This window comes from Hypanus sabinus, chromosome 3, assembly GCF_030144855.1.
Source record: "Hypanus sabinus isolate sHypSab1 chromosome 3, sHypSab1.hap1, whole genome shotgun sequence".
NCBI classification, from domain to species: Eukaryota; Metazoa; Chordata; class Chondrichthyes; order Myliobatiformes; family Dasyatidae; genus Hypanus; species Hypanus sabinus.
The window spans coordinates 2384951-2396138 of NC_082708.1; the positions used below are offsets into that span (position 1 = coordinate 2384951).

An 11188-nucleotide genomic window follows, 5' to 3' on the forward strand; every position below is an offset into this window, starting at 1 on the left:
ACCCCCTCCGTCTCACAGTCCCTCACCGTCACCCCCTCCGTCTCACAGTCCCTCACCGTCACCCCCTCCGTCTGACAGTCCCTCACCGTCACCCCCTCCGTCTCACAGTCCCTCACCGTCACCCACTCCGTCCCACAGACCCTCACCGTCACCCCCTCCATCTCACAGACCCTCACCGTCACCCCCTCCATCTCACAGACCCTCACCGTCACCCCCTCCGTCTGACAGTCCCTCACCGTCACCCCCTCCGTCCCACAGACCCTCACCGTCACCCCCTCCGTCTCACAGTCCCTCACCGTCACCCCCTCCCCGTCCCACAGTCCCTCACCGTCACCCCCTCCGTCTCACAGTCCCTCACCGTCACCCCCTCCGTCCCACAGTCCCTCACCGTCACCCCCTCCGTCTGACAGTCCCTCACCGTCACCCCCTCCCTGTCTCACAGTCCCTCACCGTCACCCCCTCCGTCTCACAGTCCCTCACCGTCACCCCCCTCCCCGTCTCACAGTCCCTCACCGTCACCCCCTCCGTCTCACAGTCCCTCACCGTCACCCCCTCCTCCCCTCGACCCTCACCGTCACCCCCTCCGTCCCACAGTCCCTCACCGTCACCCCCTCCGTCTCACAGTCCCTCACCGTCACCCCCTCCGTCTCACAGTCCCTCACCGTCACCCCCTCCGTCTCACAGACCCTCACCGTCACCCCCTCCTCCCCTCGACCCTCACCGTCACCCCCTCCCCGTATCACAGTCCCTCACCGTCACCCCCTCCGTCTCACAGTCCCTCACCGTCACCCCCTCCGTCTGACAGTCCCTCACCGTCACCCCCTCCGTCTGACAGTCCCTCACCGTCACCCCCTCCGTCTGACAGTCCCTCACCGTCACCCCCTCCGTCTCACAGTCCCTCACCGTCACCCCCTCCGTCTCACAGTCCCTCACCGTCACCCCCTCCGTCTGACAGTCCCTCACCGTCACCCCCTCCGTCTGACAGTCCCTCACCGTCACCCCCTCCCCGTCTCACAGTCCCTCACCGTCACCCCCTCCGTCTCACAGTCCCTCACCGTCACCCCCTCCGTCTCACAGTCCCTCACCGTCACCCCCTCCGTCTGACAGTCCCTCACCGTCACCCCCTCCGTCCCACAGTCCCTCACCGTCACCCACTCCATCTCACAGACCCTCACCGTCACCCCCTCCGTCTGACAGTCCCTCACCGTCACCCCCTCCGTCCCACAGTCCCTCACCGTCACCCCCCTCCCCGTCTCACAGTCCCTCACCGTCACCCACTCCGTCTCACAGTCCCTCACCGTCACCCCCTCCCCGTCTCACAGACCCTCACCGTCACCCCCTCCGTCTCACAGGCCCTCACCGTCACCCCCTCCGTCTCACAGTCCCTCACCGTCACCCCCTCCGTCCCACAGTCCCTCACCGTCACCCCCTCCGTCTCACAGTCCCTCACCGTCACCCCCTCCGTCTCACAGTCCCTCACCGTCACCCCCTCCGTCTCACAGTCCCTCACCGTCACCCCCTCCCTGTCTCACAGTCCCTCACCGTCACCCCCTCCGTCTCACAGTCCCTCACCGTCACCCCCTCCGTCTCACAGTCCCTCACCGTCACCCACTCCGTCTCACAGACCCTCACCGTCACCCCCTCCGTCTCACAGTCCCTCACCGTCACCCCCTCCCCGTCTCACAGTCCCTCACCGTCACCCACTCCGTCTCACAGTCCCTCACCGTCACCCCCTCCGTCCCACAGTCCCTCACCGTCACCCCCTCGGTCTCACAGTCCCTCACCGTCACCCCCTCCGTCCCACAGTCCCTCACCGTCACCCCCTCCGTCTCACAGACCCTCACCGTCACCCCCTCCGTCCCACAGTCCCTCACCGTCACCCCCTCCGTCTCACAGTCCCTCACCGTCACCCCCTCCTCCCCTCGACCCTCACCGTCACCCCCTCCGTCCCACAGTCCCTCACCGTCACCCCCTCCGTCCCACAGTCCCTCACCGTCACCCCCTCCGTCTCACAGTCCCTCACCGTCACCCCCTCCGTCTCACAGACCCTCACCGTCACCCCCTCCGTCTCACAGTCCCTCACCGTCACCCCCTCCCCGTCTCACAGTCCCTCACCGTCACCCTCTCCGTCTCACAGTCCCTCACCGTCACCCCCTCCGTCTCACAGTCCCTCACCGTCACCCCCTCCGTCTCACAGTCCCTCACCGTCACCCCCTCCGTCTCACAGTCCCTCACCGTCTCCCCCTCCCTGTCTCACAGTCCCTCATCGTCACCCCCTCCTCCCCTCGACCCTCACCGTCACCCCCTCCCCGTCTCACAGTCCCTCATCGTCACCCCCTCCTCCCCTCGACCCTCACCGTCACCCCCTCCGTCTCACAGTCCCTCACCGTCACCCCCTCCGTCTCACAGTCCCTCACCGTCACCCCCTCCGTCTCACAGTCCCTCACCGTCACCCCCTCCGTCTCACAGTCCCTCACCGTCACCCCCTCCGTCTCACAGACCCTCACCGTCACCCCCTCCGTCCCACAGTCCCTCACCGTCACCCCCTCCGTCTCACAGTCCCTCACCGTCACCCCCTCCGTCTCACAGTCCCTCACCGTCACCCCCTCCGTCTCACAGTCCCTCACCGTCACCCCCTCCCCGTCTCACAGTCCCTCACCGTCACCCCCCTCCCCGTCTCACAGTCCCTCACCGTCACCCCCTCCGTCTCACAGTCCCTCACCGTCACCCCCTCCCCGTCTCACAGTCCCTCACCGTCACCCCCTCCCCGTCTCACAGTCCCTCACCGTCACCCCCTCCGTCTCACAGTCCCTCACCGTCACCCCCTCCGTCTCACAGTCCCTCACCGTCACCCACTCCGTCTCACAGACCCTCACCGTCACCCCCTCCGTCTCACAGACCCTCACCGTCACCCCCTCCGTCTCACAGTCCCTCACCGTCACCCCCTCCGTCTCACAGTCCCTCACCGTCACCCCCTCCGTCTGACAGTCCCTCACCGTCACCCCCTCCGTCTCACAGTCCCTCACCGTCACCCACTCCGTCCCACAGACCCTCACCGTCACCCCCTCCATCTCACAGACCCTCACCGTCACCCCCTCCATCTCACAGACCCTCACCGTCACCCCCTCCGTCTGACAGTCCCTCACCGTCACCCCCTCCGTCCCACAGACCCTCACCGTCACCCCCTCCGTCTCACAGTCCCTCACCGTCACCCCCTCCCCGTCCCACAGTCCCTCACCGTCACCCCCTCCGTCTCACAGTCCCTCACCGTCACCCCCTCCGTCCCACAGTCCCTCACCGTCACCCCCTCCGTCTGACAGTCCCTCACCGTCACCCCCTCCCTGTCTCACAGTCCCTCACCGTCACCCCCTCCGTCTCACAGTCCCTCACCGTCACCCCCCTCCCCGTCTCACAGTCCCTCACCGTCACCCCCTCCGTCTCACAGTCCCTCACCGTCACCCCCTCCGTCTCACAGTCCCTCACCGTCACCCCCTCCGTCCCACAGTCCCTCACCGTCACCCCCTCCATCTCACAGACCCTCACCGTCACCCCCCTCCATCTCACAGACCCTCACCGTCACCCCCTCCATCTCACAGACCCTCACCGTCACCCCCTCCGTCTCACAGACCCTCACCGTCACCCCCTCCGTCCCACAGTCCCTCACCGTCACCCCCTCCGTCTCACAGTCCCTCACCGTCACCCCCTCCCTGTCTCACAGACCCTCACCGTCACCCACTCCGTCCCACAGTCCCTCACCGTCACCCCCTCCGTCTCACAGTCCCTCACCGTCACCCCCTCCGTCTCACAGACCCTCACCGTCACCCCCTCCCCGTCTCACAGTCCCTCACCGTCACCCCCTCCGTCTCACAGTCCCTCACCGTCACCCCCTCCATCTCACAGACCCTCACCGTCACCCCCTCCCCGTCTCACAGTCCCTCACCGTCACCCCCTCCGTCTCACAGTCCCTCACCGTCACCCACTCCGTCTCACAGACCCTCACCGTCACCCCCTCCGTCTCACAGACCCTCACCGTCACCCCCTCCGTCTCACAGTCCCTCACCGTCACCCCCCTCCGTCTCACAGTCCCTCACCGTCACCCCCTCCGTCTCACAGTCCCTCACCGTCACCCCCTCCGTCTGACAGTCCCTCACCGTCACCCCCTCCGTCTCACAGTCCCTCACCGTCACCCACTCCGTCCCACAGACCCTCACCGTCACCCCCTCCATCTCACAGACCCTCACCGTCACCCCCTCCATCTCACAGACCCTCACCGTCACCCCCTCCGTCTGACAGTCCCTCACCGTCACCCCCTCCGTCCCACAGACCCTCACCGTCACCCCCTCCGTCTCACAGTCCCTCACCGTCACCCCCTCCCCGTCCCACAGTCCCTCACCGTCACCCCCTCCGTCTCACAGTCCCTCACCGTCACCCCCTCCGTCTCACAGTCCCTCACCGTCACCCCCTCCGTCCCACAGTCCCTCACCGTCACCCCCTCCGTCTGACAGTCCCTCACCGTCACCCCCTCCGTCTCACAGTCCCTCACCGTCACCCCCTCCATCTCACAGTCCCTCACCGTCACCCCCTCCGTCTGACAGTCCCTCACCGTCACCCCCTCCGTCTCACAGTCCCTCACCGTCACCCCCTCCATCTCACAGTCCCTCACCGTCACCCCCTCCGTCCCACAGTCCCTCACCGTCACCCCCTCCGTCTCACAGTCCCTCACCGTCACCCCCTCCGTCCCACAGTCCCTCACCGTCACCCCCTCCGTCTCACAGTCCCTCACCGTCACCCCCTCCATCTCACAGTCCCTCACCGTCACCCACTCCGTCCCACAGTCCCTCACCGTCACCCCCTCCGTCTCACAGTCCCTCACCGTCACCCCCTCCGTCCCACAGTCCCTCACCGTCACCCCCTTCGTCCCACAGTCCCTCACCGTCACCCCCCTCCATCTCACAGTCCCTCACCGTCACCCCCTCCGTCCCACAGTCCCTCACCGTCACCCCCTCCGTCTCACAGTCCCTCACCGTCACCCCCTCCGTCTCACAGTCCCTCACCGTCACCCCCTCCATCTCACAGTCCCTCACCGTCACCCCCTCCGTCCCACAGTCCCTCACCGTCACCCCCTCCGTCCCACAGACCCTCACCGTCACCCCCTCCGTCCCACAGTCCCTCACCGTCACCCCCTCCCTGTCTCACAGTCCCTCACCGTCACCCCCTCCGTCTCACAGTCCCTCACCGTCACCCCCTCCGTCTCACAGTCCCTCACCGTCACCCCCTCCGTCTCACAGTCCCTCACCGTCACCCCCTCCGTCTCACAGACCCTCACCGTCACCCCCTCCGTCTCACAGTCCCTCACCGTCACCCCCTCCGTCTGACAGTCCCTCACCGTCACCCCCTCCGTCCCACAGTCCCTCACCTTCACCCCCTCCATCTCACAGTCCCTCACCGTCACCCCCTCCGTCTGACAGTCCCTCACCGTCACCCCCTCCCCGTCTCAGTCCCTCACCGTCACCCCCTCCGTCTCACAGTCCCTCACCGTCACCCCCTCCGTCCCACAGTCCCTCACCGTCACCCCCTCCGTCCCACAGTCCCTCACCGTCACCCCCTCCCCGTCTCACAGTCCCTCACCGTCACCCCCTCCCCGTCTCACAGTCCCTCACCGTCACCCCCTCCGTCCCACAGTCCCTCACCGTCACCCCCTCCGTCTCACAGTCCCTCACCGTCACCCCCTCCGTCTCACAGTCCCTCACCGTCACCCCCTCCCTGTCTCACAGTCCCTCACCGTCACCCCCTCCGTCTCACAGTCCCTCACCGTCACCCCCTCCGTCTCACAGACCCTCACCGTCACCCCCTCCGTCTCACAGTCCCTCACCGTCACCCCCTCCGTCTCACAGTCCCTCACCGTCACCCCCTCCATCTCACAGTCCCTCACCGTCACCCCCTCCGTCCCACAGACCCTCACCGTCACCCCCTCCGTCCCACAGTCCCTCACCCCCTCCATCTCACAGACCCTCACCGTCACCCCCTCCGTCTCACAGTCCCTCCCCTCGACCCTCTCCCTCTCCCCCGCATCACGAACCCTCACCCTCTCGCTCCAACCGAATGATTCGGAAATCGGCAATCCACAAATCCGAGGCAGCGTGGTCCAGAGGCCAGAGTCCTCCTCACAGCGCCGCCTCAGCACGGGAGGTCCCACTGCTCCGCCAACAGCGCCGCCTCAAGCACGGGAGGTCCCACTGCTCCACCTACAGCGCCGCCTCAAGCACGGGAGGTCCCACTGCTCCGCCAACAGCGCCGCCTCAAGCACGGGAGGTCCCACTGCTCCGCCAACAGCGCCGCCTCAGCACGGGAGGTCCCACTGCTCCGCCAACAGCACCAACTTACAGAAAACGCCTGAGACGTGAGAAACGAGGGAACTGTTAATATTGTAGCGGTGTGCTACACGCAGCGCTAAAATAACGACACGGAGTCGGTAAACTGCAGTCAAAGTTAAGTTCATTCGAACTTCACAGCCTTGCTTTTAAAGCCTCCCTCATCCCGCCCTCCCTGGGCGCGGACGCTCCAAGAGACACGTGCTCACAAACCCTTTGTTGCAGACCTGGCCTTTGTGCCTGCACGCTGGCTAACTGTGAGCCGGTTCGAGTGTGCTAGGAAGTGGGTCGCCACAAACCCCCCCCCCCCCCCCCAATGTCCACAGTCTGGGCCAGACCCTGTTTGGGAGGTTGGCCTCTGCGCCGCGGTGCCGGAAACTCGGCCGGTTGCGCCAGGTCCACATGGGCCAGTTTGAGTCGGTCCACCGTGAAAACCTCCTCTCTCCCCCCAACGTCCAGCACGAACGTGGACCCGTTGTTCCGGAGCACTGTAAACGGCCCCTCGTATGGCCGCTGCAGCGGTGGCCGATGCCCGCCCCTTCGTACATACACAAACTTACAGTTCTGCAGGTCTTTGGGTATGCAGGTCGGGCTCTGCCCATGCTGCGAAGTGGGTATGGGGGCCAGGTTGCCGAGCCTCTTGCGTAGTCTGCCCAGGACTGCTGCAGGTTCTTCCTCTTGCCCCCTTGGGGCTGGTATGAACTCCCCGGGGACGACCAGGGGTGCGCCGTACACCAACTTGGCCGACGAGGCGTGCAGGTCGTCTTTGGGCGCCGTGCGGATGCCAAGTAGGACCCAGGGAAGCTCGTCCGCCCAGTTGGCTCCTCGCAGGCGGGCCATGAGGGCCGACTTCAGGTGACGGTGGAAACGCTCCACCAGCCCGTTCGACTGTGGGTGGTAGGCAGTGGTGTGGTGCAGCTGAGTCCCCAACAGGCTGGCCATACTGACCACAGGCCGGAGGTGAACTGGGCGCCTCTGTCAGATGTAATGTGGGCAGGTACACCAAAGCAGGACATCCAGGTGGCGAGCAGTGCCTGGGCGCAAGATTCGGAGGTGGTGTCGGTGAGCGGGACCGCCTCTGGCCATCTTGTGAACCGGTCCACGATAGTCAGGAGTTGCCGCTGCACCTTGGCCGCGCGACACTGGCAGGGGGCCCACGATATCCACATGAATGTGGTCGAAACACCGGTGGGTGGCGTGGAACTGCCGCTGCACCTTGGCCGTTTGGCAGTGCATGCACGTTCTGGCCCATTCACTGACCTGCTTGCGGAGACCGTGCCAAACAAACCTGCTGGAGACCATCCAGACGGTTGTCCGGATGGAGGGGTGCGCCAAGTTATGAATGGAGTCGAAAACGCGTCGCCGCCAGGTTGCCGGGACAACAGGACGGGGTTGGCTGGTGGTGACGTCACAGAGTAGGGTCCTCTCACCTGGGCCTACGGGGAGATCCTGGAGCTGCAAACCGGAGACTGCGGTCCTGTAACTCGGGATCTCCTCGTCTGCCTGCTGCGCCTCTGCCAGCACCTCAAAGTCTACCCCTTGGGAAAGGGCGTGAATGTCAGGGCGAGAGAGCGCATCCGCCACGACATTGTCCTTTCCCAAGACTTGCCGGACGTCCGTCGTGTATTCAGAGATGTAAGACAGATGGCGCTGCTGGTGGGACAACCAGGGATCGGACACCTTTGTGAACGTAAAGATAAGCGGTTTGTGGTCCGTGAACGCGGTGAAGGGCCGACCTTCTAGGAAGTACCTGAAATGCCGGATTGCCAGGTATAGCGCCAACAGTTCCCAATCGAAAGCACTGTATTTGAGCTCGGGTGGTCGCAGGTGATTGCTGAAAAACACCAGGGGTTGCCAGCGACCCGCAATGAGCTGCTCCAGTACCCCACCGACTGCTGTGTTAGATGCGTCCACTGTGAGGGCGGTAGGGACGTCCATTCTGGGATGTACTAGCATCGCGGCGTTCACCAAAGCTTCCTTCATTTGAATGAAAGCGGCGGCGGACTCCTCATCCCAGGTAATGTCCTTGCCCGGACCGGACAGCAGGGCGAACAGGGGGCGCATGATCCGGGTAGCTGAAGGGAGGAAGCAGTGGTAGAAATTGACCATACCTACGAATTCCTGAAGGCCTTTGATCGTGGTGGGTCGGGGGAAATGGCAGACCGCATCTACCTTAGCGGGCAGAGGGGTTGCCCCTTCTGTGGTAATCCTGTGGCCTAGGAAGTCAATGGTGTCGAGCCTGAACTAGCATTTGGCCGGGTTGATTGTTAGACCATAGTCACTCAGCCAGGCACAGAGTTGATGGAGGTGGGACAGATGCTCCTGACGACTGCTGCTGGCTATGAGGATGACGTCCAAATAGATGAATGCGAAGTCCAGGTTGCGTCCCACCGCGTCCATCAACCGCTGGAACGTCTGTGCGGCATTCTTCAGGCCGAACGGCATGCGGAGGAACTCGAAAAGGCCAAACGGGGTGATGAGAGCCGTTTTGGGGATGTCATCCGGATGCATCGGGATTTGATGGTATCCCCGGACGAGATCTACCTTGGAGAAGATCCGTGCACCGTGCAGGTTTGCTGCAAAGTCCTGAATGTGCGGCACAGGGTAGCGGTCCGGTGTTGTAGCCTCGTTCACCCTGCGGTAGTCGCCGCACGGTCTCCAGCCCCCTGTCACTTTGGGCACCATGTGCAGGGGGGAGGCCCATGGGCTGTCGGACCGCCGGATGATCCCCAATTCCTCCATCCTCTTGAACTCCTCCTTCGCCAGTCGGAGCTTGTCCGGGGGAAGCCGCCAAGCGCGGGCGTGGAGGGGTGGTCCCTGGGTCGGGATGTGGTGCTGTACGCCGTGTCGGGGCATGGCTGCTGTGAACTGCGGTGCCAGAACCGAAGGAAAATCCGCCAGAACCCTGGTGAAGTCGTTGTCAGACAGCTTGATGGAGCCAAGATGAGGGGTTGGCAACTGGGCTGCACGCAGGGAGAACGTCCGAAAGGTCTCGGCGTGTACCAGTCTCTTCCTGGGCAGGTCGACCAGTAGGCTGTGAGACCGCAAAAAATCCGCACCCAGAAGTGGTTGGGCTACGGCTGCCAGAGTGAAGTCCCACGTGAACTGGCTGGAGCCGAACTGTAGCTGCACCTGACAGGTGCCATAGGTCCTTACTGTGCTGCCATTCGCGGCCCTCAGGGTGGGACCCAATGCTCTGTTGCAGGTGTCGTAACTCGTCAGAGGTAAAACGCTGATCTCGGCTCTGGTGTCAACCAAAAAGTGGCGTCCCGACCACTTGTCCCAGACATACAGGAGGCTATCCCACTGGCCAGCTGCCATAGCCATCAGTAGCGGCTGGCCCTGGCGTTTCCCGGGAACTGGCAGGGCGGGCGACAATGGCGGGCTTCTGCGCCCCATCGCTGGTGGTAGAAACACCATTGTTCGTTGGGCTCCCCACCCTTGCCTCTGGGGTTAGCGGGCTCTGCAGCCGGGCCTGGTCTGGTTTGCTGCTGGGAGCGTGGCCTGGTGATCAGTGAGATGGACGCCCCAATCATCTTCTTGGCGTTCCACAGCAAGTCCGCCCGGGCTACCACTCCGGGGGTCACTGAAATCCGCGTCGGACAGCAGCAGGCGTATGTCCTCGGGCAGCTGCTCTAGGAATGCCTGCTCAAACATGAGGCAGGGTGTGTGTCCGTTGGCCAGAGACAACATCTCATTCATTAAAGCTGATGGAGGTCTGTGCTGTCTTTACGACAGTTATTTAGTTTATAATATTTTCGCTTAGTAATTCATTCAATAGTATTTTCTAGTTAGAATTAGAAGTGTTTAAAGTGTATTCATTGCATGTAAAATATATCGGCATGCGATGACGTCACATCCGGTTTCGCCGCGTCTTGTGGGAAAACACCGGTTTGAAATTAGCGCGAGGGTGGGGGCTTTCCACGAGGCTCACCTGAGCACAAGCAGTTTTGCAGGCATGAGAAATCACAGTGAGAGCAACGCTGTAAGTTAATAGATAATCGATATATTGAACTAAGATGTTAATGCTGATCCTGTTAGAGGCAACGACGGTAGATAATGTTTATGCTTTCGTTAGTTAAAGAGTCGCGGATAGTTTGCATGGAAGTGTATTTAAAGTAGTCAATGGAGCAGGTAAACTCTCCCTGTATACTGCACCTTAGTGTAATGTAGTTATAGTCACCTTTGCAAGTATTTGCACTTGAAATGTGATATTAAGGAAGGAACAAATACTGTATCAATCTTGTATTGTTTTATCAACAGTTTTCACCATATGTTAATGTGAAGAGTGAACAGTAAATGGCTAATCTTACTGCGATCTGGTTTGCATTGGCAGTGGTTTATCCGGACGTTAAATTCGGCGTTTCGTTACACCCGAAGGAGAACGTTACAGTGAAAAAGCGGCATTATCAGGTGTTTCAAGTGCTGCAATGTCAGCTCAATCCAGCATCAAGTCGACGCCGCCCAGCGACAAGGGCAGTAAACTGACATCAAGTAAGCCCACCCGGGCGTTATCAGGTGTTCCAAGTGCTGCAATGTCAGCTCGATCCGGGATCAAGTCGATGGCGCCCAGCGACAAGGGCAGTAGAACGACATCAAGTAAGTCCACACAGGCAAGAGCCAAGGCAGAAGCCGCCAAGGTGCGACTGCATTACGCCAAACAAGAAGCAGTTTTGAAAATGAAACTGGCCACCAAAGAAGCCGAAAAGGCCGCCAGAGAAGCCGAAACCCAGTTGGAAATGGCAAAAATATCGACAGAGTTGCAAGTGCTGCAGCTGGAAGGAGAAGGAGAAGCTGCCATGGTGGAAGCAGAGTAC

The 11188-nt window shown here is 62.4% G+C and overlaps 1 protein-coding gene across 3 annotated transcripts in view; it reads right to left on the minus strand.

Annotated features, from left to right (window-relative positions):
• rrp8 (ribosomal RNA processing 8) overlaps positions 1–6204 on the minus strand; it is a 41801-nt gene extending 35597 nt beyond the window's left edge. The window contains exon 1 of one of the 3 annotated variants that reach the window (XM_059963521.1): positions 6086–6204. The gene's annotated coding sequence lies outside the window, so the exon portion shown is untranslated. Of the gene's footprint in view, positions 1–6079 lie in introns of all 3 variants that reach the window. The other 2 variants (XM_059963519.1, XM_059963522.1) reach the window with 2 other exon arrangements.
• Between the last annotated feature and the right edge of the window lie 4984 nt (positions 6205–11188).